At 39.2% G+C, this 8,200-nt stretch overlaps 1 pseudogene; it reads right to left on the bottom strand.

Annotated features, from left to right (window-relative positions):
* Positions 1–2,669: 2,669 nt before the first annotated feature.
* LOC119516424 lies at positions 2,670–4,677 on the bottom strand (annotated as a pseudogene).
* Between the last annotated feature and the right edge of the window lie 3,523 nt (positions 4,678–8,200).

Below are 8,200 nucleotides of genomic sequence, written 5' to 3'. Positions count from 1 at the left end.
AGCCCACCTCCCTCCGCCCGCGAGGACGAGGGGGGGCTGGTGGGGGTGGGGTGCTGGGGGTGGGGGTGGGGGGTTGGCGGGGGAGGGGAGGGAGACTAGGTGGAGCTCCGACCGGCCTGGGAGCTGAGTCGGGGGCGGGGCCTCGTGATCGCCCGGTGGCTTCTGGAGGTTTCTCCCTTCTCTCTTTCCCTGTGTTTTTAGGATAAATTAAACTACTTCATTGCATGGCCCTTGACGACAATCAGGGTTTGGATCCCACCACCCCACTCACTGTTTTTATTCTTTTATGCTTTAGCTATATTAAAACTATGTGCATTTCCTCAAATAGACTGTGCTTCTACTCTGTTTTCACACTTTTCTTTCTCTGCTTGGAATTTTCTAACTTCTCTTTTTCCACTTACACATATGCTAATTATCCAACTTCTCTTTTCCGCTTGCACATCTGCTAATTATCTTTTAAAACTCAGTTCCCAAATGACGTCATATTGGAAGACCTAGCTTGCCACACACCCCTTCCAGGTCTGCCCTTCCCCCTGCCACTTCCCTTGGTGGCTCCAGTCTCCCTCTTGCCCTCTAGGCTGCTCTAAGGGTTACTGCTCTAAGCTGTTATATCCTCTGTTTACTTTTATATGGCACTTGCTCCATTAGGTTGAAATAATTCAGTTGCCCGTTTCACCACCAGTGAGCTCCTTGAGGGTGGGGTTGGTGGCTTTAATCTTTCTGTCCCTAGTTGCTAGCTCAGGGACTGTCACCCTCTTATTTGCCTGATTTATGGTTTTTGAACAAATACATCGTTAGGGTAGAAACTGAGAATAAATCAGAGATTTGGGTAGGGTTATATCTAACCCCATTAGTGAAGCAATCCTCTGAGCTAATCTGGCATTCATCTATTCTACGTTTGAATAGCCAGTGTTTAAAATACATTGTTAAGTGCTGTGATGTAAAAATGAAAAAGCCATGGGTCCTATGTAGAGGGAACTGACAAATTGACACATGAGATAAAATGTACACACACACATAACCATAATCACTATTTCAGAGCAAAAGCAACATGTACTGAAATAGAGTTTAAAAAAAAAAAAAAAAAAATCCAGGGGAACAGAGTTGAGAGAGAATTCCCAGAAGTTAGTCCTTTAGTTTGGGTTAGATGATGGCCTAGAAGAGTGGCTTCCAAGTATCTGTGGGTGGGTACCTCATCATCCCCTGACGATATTAAAGTGTGCTTTCATCCAGATTGCTGGAGTCCTTTATAAGCGGAAGAAATTCAGTCAGGCAGAGAGACAGCCAGAGGAAGGAAGCAGAAACTGGAATGGGAGCAAGAAAGGAGAGAGCAAAACCATGTGATGGGAAAGTCAAGGAACCCATGGGGATTCCCTCAACTCAGGAGGAAGCAAGCCTTCTGGCCTTTGAAACTATAAGACAATAACTTCCCTTTGTATGATATTTGCCAGAAATGCCTGGAAAACTAAGACACCCAGCCTCCAATACTTTTACAAGTTACTGCAATTTAAGAAAAAATAATTTCTATTCTGGCTTCCAATAAAATTGTCGATAGGAAACAATGACATTGAATGAATGCTTTTTAAACTTTTAAAACACATAAATCTATAAAAACATTTATTGTTTTCACTCTTTGTCCTTACGCCCTGGAAAAAATCTAAGTATTATTCTACTTATGAACACATGTTGGCTTTTTGTTTTAAAATTTCTGTTATGATTCACCCAGCATATCAATCAATTTTCATTAGAGATGAAATATGCAGACTGCATGTATGATTGATTCATAGAGTTGGAAGGCACCTTAAGGAGTATCATTTTCTCTCTGATCATTTTATATATGCAGTAAAGGACAAAAGAGGACACAGAGCAGGTTTTTAAAAGAAGTTCATTATAACTTACTTTAAAATAATAATTTAATTAAATTAATCAAGGGATAATGTATCATCATTGCATTTGTTAGTTTTTATAAAATGCATTTGCAGAAATGTTTCATAAGCAATTCCCCATACAAAAATAAATATTAAAAAGTACATTTTACACATTACTTGTAACATAAATAAAAATTATTTACATATTCACAAAATCCAGTCCATGATTCTCAACATGTCTCAAAAGTAGGGAAATAATAATAAAACAAATGTACAACACGCTCTTTATATTTTTGCTCATTACAGATATGTGAATGCAATACATTTGGGGCATGTTCTAAGAGCAAAGTTATGTTGCCTCCCTATTTTACTCTTCCACCACTACATTGTAAGGATGCAAGTTTCCTTGTGCTTTGTTGTCTCATTAGAATACAGATGTTATGGTATGGATTAAAATTCTCTTTAGTAGAATGGCTTTCTGAAGTAGGAAGGTGTATAAAATTAAAAAGTCACTTTGAAAGCCAACAAAAAGTCACTTATGAAACTTAAATAACTAAATAGAATTTTAATCAATGAAAACTAGGGTTTAGATTAGAAAATATCAGAAGGATGGAAGAAAGCTCAATTTCTATTTGTTGTATACTAGCAAATTTCTCTACATATAGTTATTTGATCTTTTGGTGATGTATCAATGATAGGAGACATTCTGCCTGAATTCCCAAGATCCATCATAAACTGAACCTACATAGGTCCACTAATTTACTGTATTCTCCAACCAAAATTTTCTGCAAAAACAAGTTTCTAAAGCTGTGCTAATTTTGGAAAGTAATCTTTTAGATTCCTGGAAGAGATGTTTGTCCAGAAGCTGTAGCGCTGAGACCAGATTCTTAATAATACAGCAATAGAATGATTACATAATGGTACCTGTTGGAGAAGAACTGTTCATAACAATTCTATTGAAAGAGGCCATATTTTGCAGCGGGAAATTGGATGCATAGAAGGAGTTGGTGATTAGGCCTTAGGTGAACTAATACTGCCAGGTTTTCTTTCCACTTTTATTAGAAAAAAAGAGAATACTTTAGTTTTATTTTCCTCTCCCAAAATTATGGATTGCAGTGCTAAACAAATACAATAACTCTCATTAGAATGAACCATATATGTTTTTATGCCCATTTGTAAACTACTAACATTCCTTTTTCCCTTCAAGTTGTAAGATCTTCCAGTCTCTTGCATCACTTGAATTAAATCTTATGGGATTTTTTGTTTTGTTAGTTGGGTGTTTTGTGATGTTTTTGTTTTTTTACTACATCATAAAATGAAACCTTAAAATCAGCATCAGAGAAATTCTCCATCAAAATACATTTAGGCTAGTTCGTAATACATTTGGAGTACTTTGTAAAATAGATGGCTTTTGGAGGCTTAAATCTTGCAACCTGAATAAATATGGAAGCACAGGGATTCTCAAATCCCTGCTGTATCCTTTCGGTCTTAGATGTCAGGTACTGCTTGATCTTTATCGGTTTTTTTCAAAAGATCCATGACTATTGAATGTCTTTTCTTTAAAGAAGTGAAAAATATTAACACCAGTGATTTTAGGTGAAAATCTCTCTTCATTTTCATCCACTCCTGATCATTTGGAATTTGAAAACATTTCTACTGAGTGACTTCAGTCCATTGTATATGTCATGTAATAGTCAAGATAAGATTGACTGTTAGAAGAACCTGATATTTCAGGGAAATAGGCTTTACAGAGGTAACCAGAGGTAGCCTTTTTTCCAGAACCTTGTATTACTTTTCTCCTCTTAGTATTACTTGTTTCTTGTTTTTGATTTACTCACTGAGTAGAGAAACTGCTTCCATTTTCTGAAGAAAAATTACTTGAAATTTTGTTGTTTGGAAATACAGTCATTTTTTTTTGTGAGTGTCTGACCAATCACAAGTCCTCCTATAAAATAAACTACCTCTTATGCTGACACCAGAAGAAGTTGTGATTGCTACAGAAATTGTGGCATGCCCATTGTCATTTTAGTCTTCTATAGCTACTAAATCTTCAGTTTTTATTGAAGACTTTTGGTACATGAAAGGAAATGATCTGCTGGATTTCTTCAAAGCAACCAATGAATAGGGTCCTTGCTGTCTCTTGACAGTTTCATTATCTGTCACTATAGCTTTATTTAATGAGTTCTTGACTGCATCAATGTCAAAAGGTGGTGTCTTAATAAGTACTGTAGAGAGCACACAGCCCATGGACAAACATTAGATTCAAGTCTGTGTGCACTTTGAATTTCAATTTCTGGGGAATGAAATTGGGAGTTCCACATGAAGTATAGTGATTTTTAAGATGGTGTTTTCCATTGAGTTCCTAGCCCAAAATTGGCATTCTTTATGTTCACTTCATGAAAAGTAAGAGGTTAGAAGCATGAGTTCCCATTGTAACACAACATGATAATGAAGATACAATATCCTTGTGAAAATCAAGTGTGAAGTTCAGCATTCTGAGAAGAATTTTACTCTGCTCTTTAGATACCAGTTCATTTCCCCATTATGGCACATTTATAAAACCTAGTACACATAATTGGTATCTTCAACATAGTTCTACAGCTCCAAGATAGAAGAATGTTTCATTTGGTAATTGTATTTTCATCTCATTTTGGACCCTGTATCATTCCAGCTTTCTTATCTATCATTTGTATTGCAACTTTCAACTTGTGTAAATGGACTGAGTCCCGCAGGCACCAGCAAATGGTCATTTACCAAGCTGATTTCCAACTTTAAAATTCTCCGTCTTCTCACTGATGCTGGTTGCCATCCTTCCAGGCCCACTATCTGCGGCTATCAGGCTGGGCTCTGAGGCTGAAGCACCCAGAGGCCATTGAAAGGTCTCCATGGCAACTTCCAAAGTCAAGGGTTGCCTCTGGACTCCTATTTTGAAAATCTCAGGCTGATGGTCCCATATAGCATTAATTGGAACAAAAATAGTTCTTTTCACTACCATACCCTTCCCAACTACTCTCTCATTAATACAACATAATAAAAAGTCAGGCATGGGTTGGGCATTTGGGGGTGGAGTGAGGTGCATGTCTATGCAATCAAGTGTCTAATACCTTCATAGCAAAGGACAAAAGTAACAGAATTCCCTTGCAAGGGAACTCTTTCCTTAAAGGGAGACTGCTGTGTAGTGGTTTGACATCCTGGACTCAGATTTCTTGGGTTCAAACTTTTGGTTTGCCGTATACTACCTGTGTGACTTTTGAAAGCCTCACCCGGGTCTCAATTTCCTTATATGAAAAAATGCTGATAATAGTACTTAAACCATAAGTTCATTGTAATAATTAAATGAATTAATATTAGTGAACTTTTTTAATAGTCATGTAGCTGGGGCTTTCCCCGAATCTGGGTTCGTCATATGGGTGCGGCTCAAATACACAGACATACTAACAGGCCTGAGCAGGAAAAAGAGGTTTGTTTACACTGGTGGGAGGGTAAGGGAAATTTCCCAAATCAGCCTCTCCTTAGGATTTTTCAGTTGGCTTTTATACCCCTTAGAGACAAAGAAACATAATCATCTTAGTTAACAGGTAACAAAGGTCTGGAGAAATTCAGCAGTTTTTTTTTAATCTCAGTTACTTCCTACTTCCTTTAGGATTTACATCCTCTGTGACACCTGCAAAAGATGCCTCCAAGTCTAGGGTAATAGTTGACGGTTTACTCATATCTAGGAGGTCTACAGCAATAGATGAAGGCTTATTCTCATCAGGGTCAGATGTTATAATTACATATTGCTCCTTTGTGAGACTAAGAGCTCACATTCACAGCTTGCTTACAGTTTTAAAGTTACATTTAAAGGCCGTTTTAAGGTAACATTTAAAGGCTACAATTACAATTTCCACCTTGCTTACAGTTTTAAGATTACATTTAAAAAGTTACAGTTATACTCACAAGTACATAGATGAATTAAGTAAGCATTAATGATTGTTATTAGCTTGTAGATATTTGGAAAAGTATCAGGAGAATCCATATATAGGTGATTCTGAGTTCATTTGCAGAATTCACATGGTTTATGTTTACTTCTTGAAATGTATTAGGTGGGGTCAGCAGCTAAGTAATATTGAGGAAGATAGATGTTTGTTGTTTATTTAAAAATGAAGATTCCAGAGAAAATTTCCAATTGAACTCTAACAAGCAATTCAACTTAAAGGTAAGGATCAAATGTTGCCACCTGTCTGAAACTTTCCTCAATCTTCCCAAGTAGAATGAATCATCTCCCTTCCTCTGCCATCATAACACATTATTTTTCCTATTAGTCTAACAATTAGAAAGGTAATCAGCCAACAGAATCAAAATATGATTTCTCATCTGTTAGACCATGAGTTGATTGAGATTAGGGAATGTATTTTATTAAATTTTAAATCCCAAGCTTCTAGAATGGTACCTATTCAAAAGTGAGTCATGTTGCATGTGTGTTCATGAATTTCCCTTCCCTGGAGGTAGTCCCAGAGAAGCTGGGTAAATTTCTTCCTTAATGGTGATTAAGAGCTCAATCTTTTGAGCCCTGTTGCCTGGGTTTATATCCTGGCTTTGCCTCATACTTGTGTGTTCTTGAACAAATTGCTGGACCTTTTTGTACCTCAATTTCCTCACCTGTGAAATGGGGAGAATAATAATGCCTACTTCATAAACTTTCTTTGAAGACTAAATGAGTTAATGTATCAAGTCCACTTGGAGCAGTAATTCATGGAGTAAGCTCTAAATAAATGTTTACTATTTTTGCCAGAAGCATGAGGGAGGGGATCCATGCACTGTGGGCCATCATTGCTGTCTTGGAGTTGGCAAGGACCTTAAAAACCATCAAGCGATGTTTATGTTACGAGTCCCTGAACTGTGAGAACTTAAAAATTTTTCAATTGTTTATCGTCATGTAAAACAATTCTGTGGAAATAAGTAAATTTCTATTTGGAGCTTAAGACTAACCAATAACAAGTGTCTGAGTCTCCATGCTATCTCTTGTATAAAAGGTGATGAGCTCCAGGAAAGTAGGTAAAAAGCCAGGAACTGCGTGGACTGGACACCACAGAGCAATCTGTCTTTGGGCATACTTCATACAACACTCATGAAAATGTCGAACTGCTGAGATCAGCGAAATCTGTAAGTTTTTGCGGCCAGGGGACCCGCGCCCCTCCATGCCAGGCTCAGTCCCGCGGGAGGAGGGGCTGTCAGCTCCGGGAAGGAGAAGGGAGAACTGCAGTGGCAGCCCTTATCGGAAACTCATTCTACTGATTCAAACTCCAACCATAGATAGACTGAGACCAGACACCAGAGAATCTGAGAGCAGCCAGCCCAGCAGAGAGGAGACAGGCATAGAAAAAAAACAACACGAAAAACTCCAAAATAAAAGCAGAGGATTTTTGGAGTTCTGGTGAACACAGAAAGGGGAAGGGCGGAGCTCAGGCCTTGAGGCGCATATGCAAATCCCGAAGAAAAGCTGATCTCTCTGCCCTGTGGACCTTTCCTTAATGGCCCTGGTTGCTTTGTCTATTAGCATTTCAATAACCCATTAGATCTCTGAGGAGGGCCCTTTTTTTTTTTTTTTTTTTTTTAAATCCTTTTTTCTTTTTCTAAAACAATTACTCTGAGAAGCCCAATACAGAAAGCTTCAAAGAATTGCAATTTGGGCATGTCAAGTCAAGAGCAGAACTAAGAGAGCTCTGAGACAAAAGGCAATAATCCAGTGGCTGAGAAAATTCACTAAACAACACAACTTCCCAAGAAAAGGGGGGTGTCCGCTCACAGCCACCATCCTGGTGGACAGGAAACACTCCTGCCCATCGCCAGCCCCATAGCCCAGAGCTGCCCCAGACAACCCAGTGTGACGGAAGTGCTTCAAATAACAGGCACACACCACAAAACTGGGCGTGGACATTAGCCTTCCCTGCAACCTCAGCTGAATGTCCCAGAGCTGGGAAGGTGGAGCAGTGTGACTTAACAAAGCCCCATTCAGCCATCATTTGAGCAGACTGGGAGCCTCCCTACACAGCCCAGCAGCCCAGAACTGCCCTGGGGGGACGGCACTCACCTGTGACATAGCACAGTCATCCCTCAACAGAGGACCCGGGGTGCACAGCCTGGAAGAGGGGCCCACTTGCAAGTCTCAGGAGCCATACGCCAATACCAAAGACTTCTGGGTCAGTGGCAGAGACAAACTGTGGCAGGACTGAATGGAAGGATTAGACTATTGCAGCAGCTTTAAAACTCTAGGATCATCAGGGAGATTTGATTGTTAGGGCCACCCCTCCTCCCCGACTGCCCAGAAACACGCCCCATATACAGGGCAG

The sequence above is a fragment of the Choloepus didactylus genome, chromosome 20, assembly GCF_015220235.1.
Source record: "Choloepus didactylus isolate mChoDid1 chromosome 20, mChoDid1.pri, whole genome shotgun sequence".
Classification (NCBI taxonomy): Eukaryota; Metazoa; Chordata; class Mammalia; order Pilosa; family Megalonychidae; genus Choloepus; species Choloepus didactylus.
Note: the sequence above shows the minus strand (reverse complement) of the source record. Positions and strands in the feature narration are given on the sequence as shown.